The following is a 15001-nucleotide window of genomic DNA, read 5'->3' as shown; positions in this document are numbered from 1 at the left end:
GTTCTCCTTGATCTCTTCAATATTTCCTTAAGATTTATTGTGTACACCTTCAGCATGTTCGGGTACTGAAACTTGCTCGGGATTGAACCATGCTCGAAGTTTATACTTAGAACATTTGACATATTCCTTTATTGTATCCAGGCTCGACCCACCAAGATGCTCGAAAGACTTGGTTTAAGCTGGATAGATCAAGTTGCTTGCTCGAATTGCAATCCATACTCGATGGAGAACATCCTTGCTTGACGAAGTATAGCTTGCTCGAAGCTTTCAACATTAGAAGAATTTCCAGAAGATAGTCTTATGAGCATAAGACCTCATGATCGAGGTAGTAAATCCATGCTCGATGGTCCAAGCTTGCTCGAAGTCTATGCTTATCCATTTCTTGAGGAGGTTGAGAAGATTCCAATCTTCCTTTGCAAATATCCGAGTCAACAATCTCCCCTAGATTGGAACAAGCTCAGATGCACCAAAAGATACCTGCATTAAGTTACACATGTGTCAAACTATAATCACAAATCATATAAAGGAAATAGTCATTACATTACATAATTAAAATTTTGCCATCAAGGCATTACACATCAAATTACAAGTATATCAAATTACAAATTTAAAACAAAAATACATAAAAAGATAACAGCAAAAAGATTCATTAGATGTTCCATGTCAGCACAAGTCTTTGCAACTCCTTATCTTTATTCCAGCCTCCGAGCCCGAATCAGTTTGTCTTGTCTAACCGCTGCTGCTCGTTGCTTGAACATGTCAAGTTCAACACTGTCCATTGAGTCCAGTGGAACTTCCACTACCATAATATCAGCTAGGTCCTGAACATGTATGAACTGTAACTCTGAGTCATTTGCAACTGTAGCAATCACCCTTCCTTCTGCATTTCTGAGTGACATATTCTCACTCTTTTGGTTGAAAGTGATGCTAGTGATTCTTCCATCTGCTTGGACATGGGAGTTGGGTACCAACATCTCCATTCATATAGTTAGACTCTCTCTTAGTGTTCTTCTTTTTGAACTTGAGCCACTTGTTCTTTGTTGAGTGTTTGAGCTTCAATGTTCTCATTTCTTTGATATTTCTTTCTTTTTCGATCTAGGGAAAGAGAACTCAGACCACCTCACATCTCTTAATCTTTTCTCCATTCTGATCCTCTCAGCCTCAGTATAAGCCCACTTTCTCTTTTTGTCCAGCAATGGAAATCCTTTCTCAGCTTGTTCATGTAAGTATTTTGAAAGGTCATTCTTTTGTTTTCCGGCCAGTCTATCCTTTTGAAGATAGTCATATAGTTGTAGCTTGGCCATCTCTTCCAATTGCTCCCTTCTGAACTCTCTAAAATCCCTTCTGAACACTATCTGACTTTGTACTCCATCCCCAGTAACAACTTTTAGAGTTCTTGATCTTGAATCAAAATATAGGTGAGTAGGCAGATTGAAGTAATTTCTTTGGGGTTGTTGCCTCTACACCTCAGACCTGATGACTTGTCTCTAGATATTTTGTCCCCTCTTACAAAACACACATATCATTTCTGGAAGTTGACTCTGTGTTAGTGTTTCTTCTACAATTTGATCAGGACTTTCCTCAACAGGCAGGTTTTCCTTTAGTCTCAACACTTCCTTTAATTTTCTCTCTTCTTCCAAGTACATCCTTTGTTCTCTATTACAAATTTCAATCATTTCTTCTTGTGGCAGACTTTCAATTTGATTTTCTTTCATTGCCTTCTTCAATAACACATTCTTCAAAATTTTCACCCTCTTAGGGTCCTCAAACCATTTCTTTGCTTCTTGTTTCTTCTGGTCAGCTTGTAATTTGTCTTCCTTTTCTTTATCTTTCCTTTGTCGATCTCTTTGAATGTCTAATTTTGCTTTTTGTATCTGGTGTGCTTCTTTCACTATTCTGACCTTTTCTTGCAGAATTTTCTTTGATAAATCTTTGACATCATCGAAGTCATACCCATTCTCAACTAGGAATCTCACTTCCCCTTTGTATTTCCTTTTCATTTCTTTGCTTCTATTTTTGAGTTTCTCATTCAATCTATTTTGTGACTCTTCACAGAAGAGGTCTTTCAGCCATAGGAGTCGCCGCACTTTTGGAATCTTGAAACTCAAATTTTGCCAACATGTCCTCGACGTATTTTCTCTGATGTAGCAGAATGTCTGTCGAGCTTTGACGAACTTGCAGACCCAGAAACACTGTCATCTCTCCCAATGAGCTCATCTCAAACCTTTTCTTCATCACTTCCTCAAACTCAAAACAGAGAGCAGTGCAGGTAGAACCGAAGATGATGTCTTCCACATAAATCTGAACCAAGATCCGATCCTTTCCAACAATCTTTATAAACAGTGTCTGATCAATGGTTCCACGCTTATACCCATGCTCCAAAAGATGAGCTTTCAACGTTGCATACGATGCTCGAGGAGCCTGGTGAAGGCCGTAGAAAGCCTTGTTGCATATATTCAATATTTGTGTATTGTATATGTGTAGTAGTATTGTATTATATGGAAAAAAAATAATAATAAAATAAAAGTCGATGTAGGGCACATGCGTGTTAATGTTGTATTACACATACATACTAAGGTGTATTCGATGTGCGTATTAGTCTTATATTGCATATATACAACAATGTGTATCAAATATATGCAATAGTGTTGCATTCTATGCAATACAACACTTTTACATATATGCAATGCACACTATTACACATGTGCACTACACCGACAAAGTTACCGACAAGTTTTTTTTTTTTTATGAACCAATAACACCATATAAGAATAATGGAAAAAAGAGAAACTTCAAAAAAAAAAATTTAAAAGTTAAAAATAGTTTTTTAGGAGTTTTCAGTTTTCTCTTTAAGATGAGTTTTCACTTGAACCCACCCCTATATATATATAGGATCATGATCATGTGAGAACTTTTTGGAAATTGAGAACTATAAAAACCATTTTGGACCAAAAAAAAATCCAAAAATAAAAAAATCATAAAACAAAAAAAAACACAAAATTAAAAAAGCAAAAACACCAAAGTTCTTATATTTATCATCCGGTTTCTAAAAAAACGAAAAAAAATTCTTGGTTTAGCTAAATTATACATATATTTATAATATGTACATATATGTACACATATGCTTTTTTCTATACACATATGTATAATTTAAGGTAAATGATAATGTACGTAAGTGTGCATTACGTAACTAGAGATTAAATGAAATTATACATATGTGTATAGGTATAATACTAATTAGAAAGAAAAAAAAATTTGGATTTTTTTTTCTTTTTTTTATGAAACCGGAATAAATATAAGAATTTTGATTTTTTTACTTTTCTAAAATTTTCGTTTTTTTTGTTTTATAATTTTTTAAATATTTTTTAGAGGTTTTTTTTAGTGGTTCAAAATGGTTCTCAAAGTTCTCAATTTGCCAATGGTTCTCTTAGGATCCTTACCCTATATACATATATACATTACGTAACTAGAGATTAAATGAAAGTATACATATATGTATAGGTATAATACGAATTAAAAAGAAAAAGAAAATCAGTTTTTTTTTATTATACATATATGTATAATACGTACACACATGTTTTTTCCTTTACACATATGTATAATTTAAGGTAAATGATAATGTACATATGTGTACATTACGTAACTAGAGATTAAATGAAAGTATAAATATGTGTATAGGTATAATATGAATTAAAAAGAAAAACAAATTTCGGTTTTTTTAATGAAACCGCAATGAAATATAAGAATTTCGGTTTTACATTTTTAAAATTTTCGTTTTTTTTTTTGTTTTATAATTTTTTTTAAATATTTTTTAGAGGCTTTTTTTGTGATCCAAAATGGTTCTCAAATTTCTCAATTTGCTAATAGTTCTCTTAGGATCCTTACCCTATATATATATATATATATATATATATATATATATATATATATATATATATGGAGAGGATCAAGAGAAAACTCACCTTTAGAGAGAAAACTAAAAAACTCCTAAATAATTATTTTTAATTAAAAATAAAAAAATATTTTCAAAATTCTGTTTTAGCCATTATTCTTATATTTTCTTACATTTCACTCTGAAAATATAAAAAAAAATAAAAAAAACTGCTGTAATGCACATACGTATTACTATTCGATATCGTTGTATTACACATGTGTATTACTATGTATTTTTTAGTTTCATAGTGTTTTATTGCGTATATTCAGTATTTGTGTATTGTATATGTGTAGTAGTGTTGTATGATATGGAAAAAAAATAATAATAAAATAAAAGTCAATGTGGTGCACATGTGCGTTAATGTTGTATTACACATACTTACTAATGTGCATTCGATGTGTGTATTAGTCTTATATTGCATATATACAATAGTGTGTATCAAATATGTGCAATAATGTTGTATTCTATGCAATACAAACACTTTTGCATATATGCAAAACACACTATTAAACATGCGCACTAAACCGACAAGCTGTTTTTTTTTAACCAATAACAACATATAAGAATATTTGACAAAAAAGAAACATAAAAAAATTAAAAAAAAAGTTAAAAATAGTTTTTTTGAAGTTTTTAGGAGTTTTTAAGTTTTCTTTTTAAGAAGAGTTTTCACTAGAACCTACCCCTATATATATATATATATATATATATAGGGGTGGGTTCTAGAGAGAACTCTTCATAAAAAGAGAACTAATAAAAATTATTTTTAACTTTTTTTTTTTAATATTTTGCGTTTTTTTTCTTTCCTCATTTTAATAAGATGATATTGTTCCTAAAAAGAATCGTCGATGTAATGCATATGTGCACTAATGTGTATTACATATATACAATAGTTTTTTATTGCATATAATACAACACAATTGCATTATACAATATACACTATTGAATATATGCACATACAACACTAATAATTGTACTCAAAACACACCATTGCATATACGCAATACAACACTAATGCAAATATGCACTATATTGATTTTTTTTTTGTATTTTTGGATATAATATAACAAACACTATTGCACTAATACAATACAAAAAATTAGATATATGTTATTCAACACTATTGCATATATCAAAATACACATTAGTGCACATATGCAATAAAAAAACTCGATGTATTGTATTTGTGCACTATAACGAGTTTTTTATTATTATTTTTTTATATTTTTTATTTTTTTTCGAGTGAATGATAACAAAATATAAGAATAATGGCAAAAACGAAAATTTAAAAATATTTTTTTTAATTAATTAAAAACATTTTATTTATTCTCTAATTCTCTTTTTAAAAAGGAGTTCTTTCTTAATCCTCTATATATATATATATATATATATATATATATTTTGCATGCCATTTGTTCAATAAATGTCATTTGTTTCTGTTTTGTATTCTGCTATGGTTTCACAACCTCTCATAACGCGGGGTCGAAATATTAGTTCTTGCTATTTTCTAAAAGTGTTATATCCCTTCAAATGCTTTTACTTTAAAAAAAATGAGTCTTTTTCAACGTAGTTTAGTGATTGGATACTTGGGTTTTTTAACGGAGACCCAAGTTCAAACCTCACTAGCAATACTTTGGAGGGGGGCATGAATGACTCAATGAGGGAAGACTGAGATCTTTGTGGTCTCAAGTTTGATTTTGAGGGCGTCCGAGTTTTACCAGCAATGGGCCTTCAGACGGGTGAGTTTTCCTAAGAACTGGAAATAATTTAAAGGTACTTAAGAGCTCTGTACAACTAGGTTGGGCAAGCTAACGATAACCTTTTGTCATTGAGCCACCTCATAGAGGACACCTTGGCAATTCTCTTTTTGTAAACCGATAACAAAAAAAGACTTTTTATTTGTTTTTTATTTTTAAATAATGTTATGGTTTGGTTTGCATGGCCCCATCGGCCGAGACCCTCTCTCTAGTCCGCCTTTTACCCCATCATCTGAACTAAAGCTACCGGATTTCGATTTATACGAGGAACAGGAATACGTCGTCAATCATCTTCATCTTCCCCAAAAACACTTTCTACTAATGTCAACCATCCCCAACAAACCCTTTTTAACAAACACCACAAATTTCTCCCAAATCCCATCCACACTCTCTCTAAAACCCACCACACCAAAACCCCAATTCCTTCAACACCAACAAGGCCATATAGAAAACCTCCACTTAATCTCCCTATGCAAACAACACAAAACCCACCAAGCATTAGACTTCATCACCCAGATGGACCAATCCAATATCCCAGTGCACCTTCACTCCTACGAATCTTTACTCAAATCATGCGCCAAGCTAGGTGATTTGACTACTGGAAAGCTGGTGCATAACCATATGTATAGATTTCATAAATACCCCCCTGTTCGGGTGCTCCAGATGTGGTGTGAATGCGGGAGTTTGGAAGATGCACGCCAGGTGTTCGATGAAATGTTTGAGAGAAATTTGGGTTCGTGGGGGGTGATTATATCAGCGTATGCCAAGGCAGGAGATGTGGACAAAGCGGTTGAGCTGTTTTCGGGTATGGAAGATGTTGAACCGGATGTTTCTATTGTTGTGAGTGTGTTGAGGTTGTCGGGTCTGGAGCTTGGGAAACAGTTGCATTCGCATGCGATCAAGAAAGGGTTTGATAATGATGCGAAAATGGGTACCGCGATATTGAACATGTACGATAAGTGTGGATGTTTAGAGGATGCAAAACTAGTGTTCGATCAGTTAACCGAAAAGAATGAGATAACATGGACTTCTTTGATGGTTAGTTACATGAACATGGATAACAGTTTAAAAGTTCTAGACTTGCTTATTGAAATGATAACATTAGGCGTTAAATTAGACGAATACATGTTTTCTATAACCCTAAAGGCATGCTCTTCATTAAAAAACAAGACAATCGGGCAACAAATTCATGGGTATGTCTTGAAGCTCGGGATGGCTGATAACGTGGCGGTTGGAACCGCGCTTGTGGACTTGTATGTGAAATGTGTAAATATAGAATCTGCTTCACGAGCATTCGATTGCATAGCTAAACCGAATGCATACTCTTGGAGTGCATTAATCACCGGGTATTCACAAGCCGGTGAGTTTAACAAATGTTTAAAATTATTTAAATATTTAAAAAGTATAGATGCTGAATTGAATCCAAACATTTACACTAGCATCTTTCAAGCGTGTTCATCTGTTACAGATATTATTTTCGGGTCACAGACTCACGCGGATGCAATAAAACGAGGCCTCATTTCTTACCTACACGGTGATAGTGCTATGATTACAATGTATGCAAAATTTGGTATGTTAAATGAGGCCCGTCAAGTATTCGAGTCCGTTGAAAAACAATCCGATAACGTGATATGGACCGCTATAATCGCGGGCTATGCTTACCACGGTAATGCTCACGATGCTCTAAAATTGTTCACCCGTATGGTTTCTTATAAGGTGAAACCAAACGCCATAACGTTTGTAGCAGTTTTAACCGTGTTTAACTATTGTGGTCTGGTAAAAGAAGCCAAACAGTGTTTAGACTCCATGAGTAGTAAATATGGAGTAGAACCAAGTATTCATCACTATAATTGCTTGATCGATGCTTACGCGCGTAGTGGGATGTTAAACGAGTCATTTTCATTAATAAACAACATGCCTTTTGAACCGAATGTGATGAGCTGGAAGTGCTTATTAGGGGGATGTGTGGTTCATAAAAACTTCGAATTAGGGAAAATAGCGGCTGAAAACGTTATGCTACTTGATCCGGATGACACGTCAGCATATGTACTCATGTTTAACTTGCATGCGTCGTCTAACCAATGGGAAGACGCGGGCCTGATTAGAAAGATGATGGTTAAAAGGAGGCTGAAAAAAGAAGTGAGTTGTAGTTGGATATATGCTAATGGTAAAGCGCATAGTTTTGTTGTGGGAGATAACCATCATTTGCAGGCGAATGAAATTTATGCAAAGTTAAAGGAGTTTGAGTGTTTGAATAATAATAATAATGATGTTGAAGAAGAAGAAGAAGATGAAGGCGATGATGATGTTTTGCTGGAACGGAAGGGGCAGGTTCTTGACCATAGTGAGAGACTTGCAATTGCTTATGGGCTTATTGCAACGGGTGAAGGGTCGCGTATAACAATTTTCAAGAATTTGAGGGCTTGTAACGATTGTCATGAGTTTACGAAGCGTGTGTCCTTGGCGACTGGACGTGAGATTGTTGTTAGAGATGCTAATAGGTTTCATCATTTTAAATATGGGGTGTGTTCTTGTGGTGACTATTGGTGATATATTGCATAATCGTCGTATTTTGTTTTGGGTTTTCCATAACATATTTACAAAGTTTTGTAGTGTATATATCCATTCTTGATTTGTAATGTAATACTCTTGTAAAGCAATAAGAGTGTACTTGTTTCACATGCAAATGCATGTGGCCTTTTGGCCTAGTGGCATCTGGTATTATTCCCATCATACGGGTTTGAGTCCTACAAACTGGCCAATAGATGGATTTTAGGGGGTGCTCACATTCAAAAATAAGAAAATGAAAATCCTTGCAAAGCTAACTTTGTATTTTCTCTAAAATTCATAGAACAATTTGTCACAGTTGGTTTATTTGCAAGTGTAGCACAAAATGAACAAGTTAAACAAATCATGATAAATGATAGTTGAAATGAGTTATTAGCTAACTTAAACATGTCTGTCCGCTACTCTTCAATTAATTTGCTATCTTTGTTCAATGCAGTCGTAAATGCATTGAACTCATCTAACAGACACAAGAGAACTTGAGCGTTTTTAAACAAACAAAAAACTACACGCATGTCCTTGTATTTCGTGTGCCTAAACTTTGATAAGTTGACAGTGTTACACAACCACCTGCCTAATTTGCCTTTGAACCAGCTAGAAACAACTATTGACTTTCTTACTGTAAGGAAATTCAACATGTTTAATTCATAGTGGCATCTAACTTCAACCATTAAAAGGGTTTCTGATAACCATTTGCACGAAAATGAATAGAGAATAGGCGACGCATTTTTGTGACTTATCTGAATTCACATGTTATATGAATATATGATGAAACACACAATAAAAAATGGCAAACACGATAACAAGTAACATGTGATGGGAATTTAAGCAAACGTTTTATTTTATACAAGACTGGAAGTAGATAAACATCACATTAGTCACGTAACGCTTCTACTACACAGCTCGTCTGATACACAAAACAAGTGATTTGCTAAGAGCATATCTCCATCTCCACCTCCATCTCTAAAATTTAGAGATTTCCTTTATTTTGTAGAAAAATTTGGTTTTAAATAATCTAAATTATGGCATATTGGCAAATAACACTTCTAACTTCACTCTTAGCTTGTAGCGATCCCGACTAAAGGTGTATTTTTTTACCAACGCGACTATCAGAGTTAACTATCCGTTAGTGTGATGCTTACGTGGCATGCCAAGCTGTCAATAAACATCTATGTGGCAGCATTACGTAGTAATAATCATCTATTTCTTTATAAGAAAACGGGTTTAAAATAATCCTAAATATGCCTTATTGGAAAATAGCAATCCCAAGTAAAAGTGTATTTGTTTTCCAACTGTCAGCTAGGCATGCCACAGAAGGAACAAACTAGTGGAGTTAACTATCCGTTAGTCGCGGACTGTTAGAAAAAAGTACACCTTTAGTCGGGACTTGTCACAACCCCAGACACTATACTCTGGGAGGGGAGCCGTAAACATCGAGCGGTGGTATTGGTGTTTATTATTAAAATATTTAGCAGGGGTAAAATCATCAGGACGTCGTTAGGAAAAATTATTAGAGTTTAAAAATACCATAATTCTTATTTCATAAGCTGGGGTAAACCCCATATTTATACAAACATAAGTTTTATATGGGTAAACCCTAATTTACAAAAACACATTTCTGTATTCTTGCGACAAACCACTTATTTAAGCTGGAGGCTCGCAGACATCATTCATGGTCTTTAACAAGTCACCTGAAACATGTTTAAAAATATTTGATCAGCAAGAAATAATGGTAAATACATTTATTTGTAAATAACACATATTACAGTTACAGCATTAAAATATTTTTTACATTTGGCTGCTTACAAATTACCAAAATGTACTTGTCACTCAACCGTATCTATTGTTGTGGTCATATTACTTACTGGCTAACACTTGTCCAATTAAGCAAGTAACGTGTAATAGCCCATTAGACAAGCCTTGTATACAAAACCCCACAATACAAATAGTAACCATCCCGTAAGTCTACAGAGACTTAATCACTGTAATGTAATTAAAATCTTTTAGAAATATTTTGAAATCATTTGGAGTATCTGTCATGAGTTTTATCATTATGACAGCATTGGAAAACCAGTTGTCTCACGTAAATACGAGTTGTACAAAAACTCGAATGTCTCACCTTGCAAGTTTATAAATAAAGAGCTTTCTTGGTATTAAGCACCTAGGTTTTCGCAATGTAGTATACTAGATTAGTATAAACTCAATAATCGTAACGATAATCATAAGATTAGAAACTTTACATGATGGCACAATATCTTACCTTGTTTAGGCAGAGCTTTTAGATTCGTGTACAAAAGCTTCTTTTGATCGGAGAGGGTATCGTTACAACTACTCGAGGGTACTATACTAACACCCTAATATGTGAGAAAGTGAGAGAGAATCATGTGAAATGAGGGAGGAATGAAGGTTTGATTCCCACACCTTTTATAGCTTATTTGGAAATCGGTCGCGTATCTCGACGACTTTAAAATAAGGTCATCGCGTAGCGCGACGAGACATGTAGGGTTTCCGAGTCAACCCTAGCTAGGCCACGTGGCAGACAACGTGTCATGTCAGTGTAACCTTCACGTCACGTATCGCGATGGGTTGGTTAAGGGTCCGTCACGTAGCGCGATAACCGCAAAAGTTTTCGGATAATTACACATCATCGCGTATCGCGATGAAGCTTATCTAAATCCGTCGTGTAGCGAGATGGGTGGATATTTAAATATTTTTATTTTCCACAAAAATACTAAAGGTTATGAAGTTGACTTCTTTGCCTTCTTGAAGGTGGTTGGGCATTAACCAACACAACAGTGAAACCCGATCCAGCTTTCGCTCCCTCCGCTTCCTCAGGGCCCTCACTTCCTCACTCAACTCACTCAGACGCTGCGACACTCAAGCGTGCGAAGTGCAAAGTGTGCCATCTTGGTGACGGAATGAAAATAGAATGTTTACACCTTGGTATAAATAAGAAAGTGAGTTCTTGTCCCACATCGCTAGATTACAAAACTTGTAAGATCTTTATAAGAAAGAGAGCTTATATGATAATATTCTTGTATGACAAGACATACTCTGCGGTCCTAGCGGAGGCTGCAAAGCACCAGACGCGTCTTTTATTTTCTCCATTTTTACTTTTGCTTATTTTATGGTTTGTTATAGGACTGCTATAAGCCAAGTCTGAAGTTGAAAGTGTTATTTGCCAATCGGATATAGTTAAAATTATTTAAAACCAATTTTTCTATTTTGCATCTCCATCAATATCTCTAAAACTTAGAGTTCTATGAATATTGATTCTCAATATATAAAGATTCCAGATAAACTAACAAAATAAATGCTCATGGGCGAGAAAGAGAATGGCATTTGGTAGCTCAAACAAAAATTGAAGATAGATTAAGAAAAACATAATATTGGTTAAATTATATAGATATGTATATCTAGAGAGATCTTATTGTAAAATGCTCTAAGGAGGCACAAGAACATCATACTTTACATGCTCTTTTAACTCTAACCACCTCAACAAAATGTGAGAATGTAATAAACATCATTGACGACATCAAAATTGAAAATGTACAATCATGTTGGTTGCAATGATTTGTCGGCTAGTCTAAGTGTATGTTTTCCCCACCATTCCTCGACATAATGTTATCTCGGTTTAATGCGACAGTATATGCGTTAAGAGGTCTCTAAATCTCGAAAACACAACTTGCAATTACAAAAAAAGAACAAGAACACTCGATTATTTTTAAACATAGCTGCACGCACGCCCCCATCATTGTTCACTAGATGTTATGAAAATCTTCTGTTATAAAGTGTCATAATTTGTGCCTTGACCTTTTGATAAGTGATAGTGTTGCACAACAACTTGTCTAATTTCCCTAGTTAATATGTTACACCCAATGTGATCGATAATGTGTCATTCACGCATAGTGTCCTCTAATATGTAATTAAATAGAAATCTGACAGCAACATGCACGAACTTGAATAGGGAATATACGATGCATTTTTGTGTTTGACCTGAATTGATCTTCAAAGTGTATGTAAGCATGTTTATATGACGAAACACAGTCATAAATTCATAATGATATACTGATATACACGATAGTAGGTTCACTTGCGAATGAAAATTTAAGCAGATGTTTCATTTCATACATGATGTAACGTAAATATGTATCACATTAGTTGTATAGCACAATGTTTTTATCATGGCGGTTATTAAATAACCAAATATGCTTGTTTATTAATTTATAGATTTTGTTGAAAACAGGGTTAATTATTTTTATATATTCTTTAAAAAATTCATAATAGTTATAAGTCTTATTAAGGTAACAGGAAATAAACATCACTTTAGAGAACCTCTTGTGAGATTTGTTTTTAAATAACTATTCGTTCTCACGAAATATAATAATAATAATAACTATTATTGATGTGATTCTAAGTATATTAAATAAAACATAAAATCATAAGGTTACGTATAGTGAAAGGACTATAAAATGAGAGGGATTTTTGACACATGGTCAAGAGAGCAATATGTAGCCCACATAAATAATATAATATTATTAAATAAAACCATAAACTACCTACACACAAATTAAGACGATATGTATTTGCCACCCCCACCCCTTAACAAATCACCCTTTTTAGCTGGGGCGGTGTCCCCATTTCGTCCCAACACTTCACTTTTGTCGCCGCACTACATATTGTCTAATTAACCAAATCACAAGAAATATATAAAAATAAAACCAAGTAACACAAAATTCGTTTCTCATATATTATAAATAAACAAAAACAATATCTATGGGGTAATTAAAAAAACAAAAAACATATGTTGGAATATAATATAAGAATAATAATAATAAATCATGGCTGTTCTCGATAAAATATTCCACTATTTCTCATCGTTCATTCCATCCATCATGTACAATACAAATTTATTTATCAACTTATTTTATTGTCGCCCGAAAGGTCAAAATTCCAAATTAAAAAATACATGTGGCTTTCTTTGGTTCTTTGGGGGCTCAAAAACCCTATCCCAATTAACTACAATACAACTTAATTATATATATATATATATATATATATATATATATATATATATATAATTAAATTTTATCCCCCGTGTTACGGGAGTTGTTTTACATTATTCGTTTTTAATATTTATATACGTATATTTGAATTTTAATTTATTTATTATAAAAAATTAATAATTAATATATTTAAGGTTTGATGATGAAATGGTTTCACAAATAAATGATATGTTATAATCCGGTTTAAAAGTTATCTGGGTTTGATGAGACCTTTACCTGTGAATTTGAGTCAAATGCTTAAGAATACTTCATTTACAAATAAAGCAATCTGATGGCTTGAGAGAATGGTTGTGTTACATTTTTCCTTTTTTAATACTTATTTTTTGGATTTTAATTTTCTTTATTGTAAGAAAATTAATTATATACTTAGGGTTTGATGATAAAAGAGTTTCATAAATAAATGATATGTCATAACCCGTTTAAAAGCTATCTGGAATTGTTAACCCATGAACCGCTTATGTTTTTTTTACTATAAAATTGTTTGTTAGTTATAAATAATATCTTTTCCTTTTTAAATTAGATATTAAATTTTAATATATTCATATTTTATAGGATTTTCATATCAAATAATTGGTAAGATTAATTTTTAATTTAATGTGATGGTATAATCCGTTTAAAAGCTATCTGGTTTTGGTAAGACCCATACCTAAGAATTTGGGTTAAATCAATGAGAGACACTCATTTAAAAATCAAGCAATCTGGTGGCTTCCATAAAAGGGGGAGCGACCACATCGCGACACATAGGATATTAGGTGTTTCGTTTATATATATTATAGATATATAGAACTTACTAGATTTTATCCCTCGTATTACGGGGGTTGTTTTACATTATTCGTTTTTAATATTTATATATATATATTTTTGGATTTTAATTTTATTTATTGTAAGAAAGTTGATAATTAATATACTTGAAGTTTGATGATAAAATGGTTTCATAAATAAATGATATGTTATAATCCGGTTTAAAAGCTATTTGGGTTTGGTGATACCCATTACCCGTTTATTTTCTTAATTGTAAATTTGTTTCTTAATTATAAATAATATCTTATTTTAAATAAAATAGTATATTAATTTTTAGTGTATCCCTATTTTATAGGATTTTCATATCAAATATTTGATGAGATTAATTTTTAATATAATGAGATGTTATAACCCGTTTAAGAGCTATCTGAGTTTCGTGAGACCTTTACCCGTGAATTCGGGTCAAATGTGTGAGAAGCCTTCATTTACAAATAAAACAATCTGATGGCTTGAGAGAATGGTTGTTTTACATTTTTCGTTTTTTAATATTTATTTTTTGGATTTTAATTTATATTATTATAAGAAAGTTAATAAAATACTTAGAGTTTGATGATAAAAGAGTTTCATAAATAAATGATATGTTATAACCCGTTTAAAAGCTATCTGGATTTGGTGACCTATGATACGCTTATGTTTTCTACTATAAAATTGTTTATTAATTATAAATAATATCTTTTTCTTTTTAAATTGGATATTAAATTTTATTATATCCCTATTTTATAGGATTTTCATATCAAATAATTGGTAAGATTAATTTTTAATTTAAAAAGATGTTATAACCCGTTTAAGAGCTATCTGATTTTGGTAAGACCCATACCCATAAATTTGAGTTAAATCAATGAGAGGTCTTCATTTAAAAATCAAGCAATCTGGTGACTTTC

General features: G+C 32.7%; 1 pseudogene; it reads left to right on the top strand.

The window, feature by feature from the left end:
• Positions 1 to 6009: 6009 nt before the first annotated feature.
• On the top strand, positions 6010 to 8336 carry LOC143628528 (pentatricopeptide repeat-containing protein At5g13270, chloroplastic pseudogene; annotated as a pseudogene).
• The last annotated feature ends 6665 nt before the right edge of the window (positions 8337 to 15001 follow it).

This window comes from Bidens hawaiensis, unplaced genomic scaffold (genome assembly GCF_021521415.1).
Source record: "Bidens hawaiensis isolate Kalapana, Puna unplaced genomic scaffold, B.hawaiensis_p1.1 tig00005019_1, whole genome shotgun sequence".
Classification (NCBI taxonomy): Eukaryota; Viridiplantae; Streptophyta; class Magnoliopsida; order Asterales; family Asteraceae; genus Bidens; species Bidens hawaiensis.
Note: the sequence above shows the minus strand (reverse complement) of the source record. Positions and strands in the feature narration are given on the sequence as shown.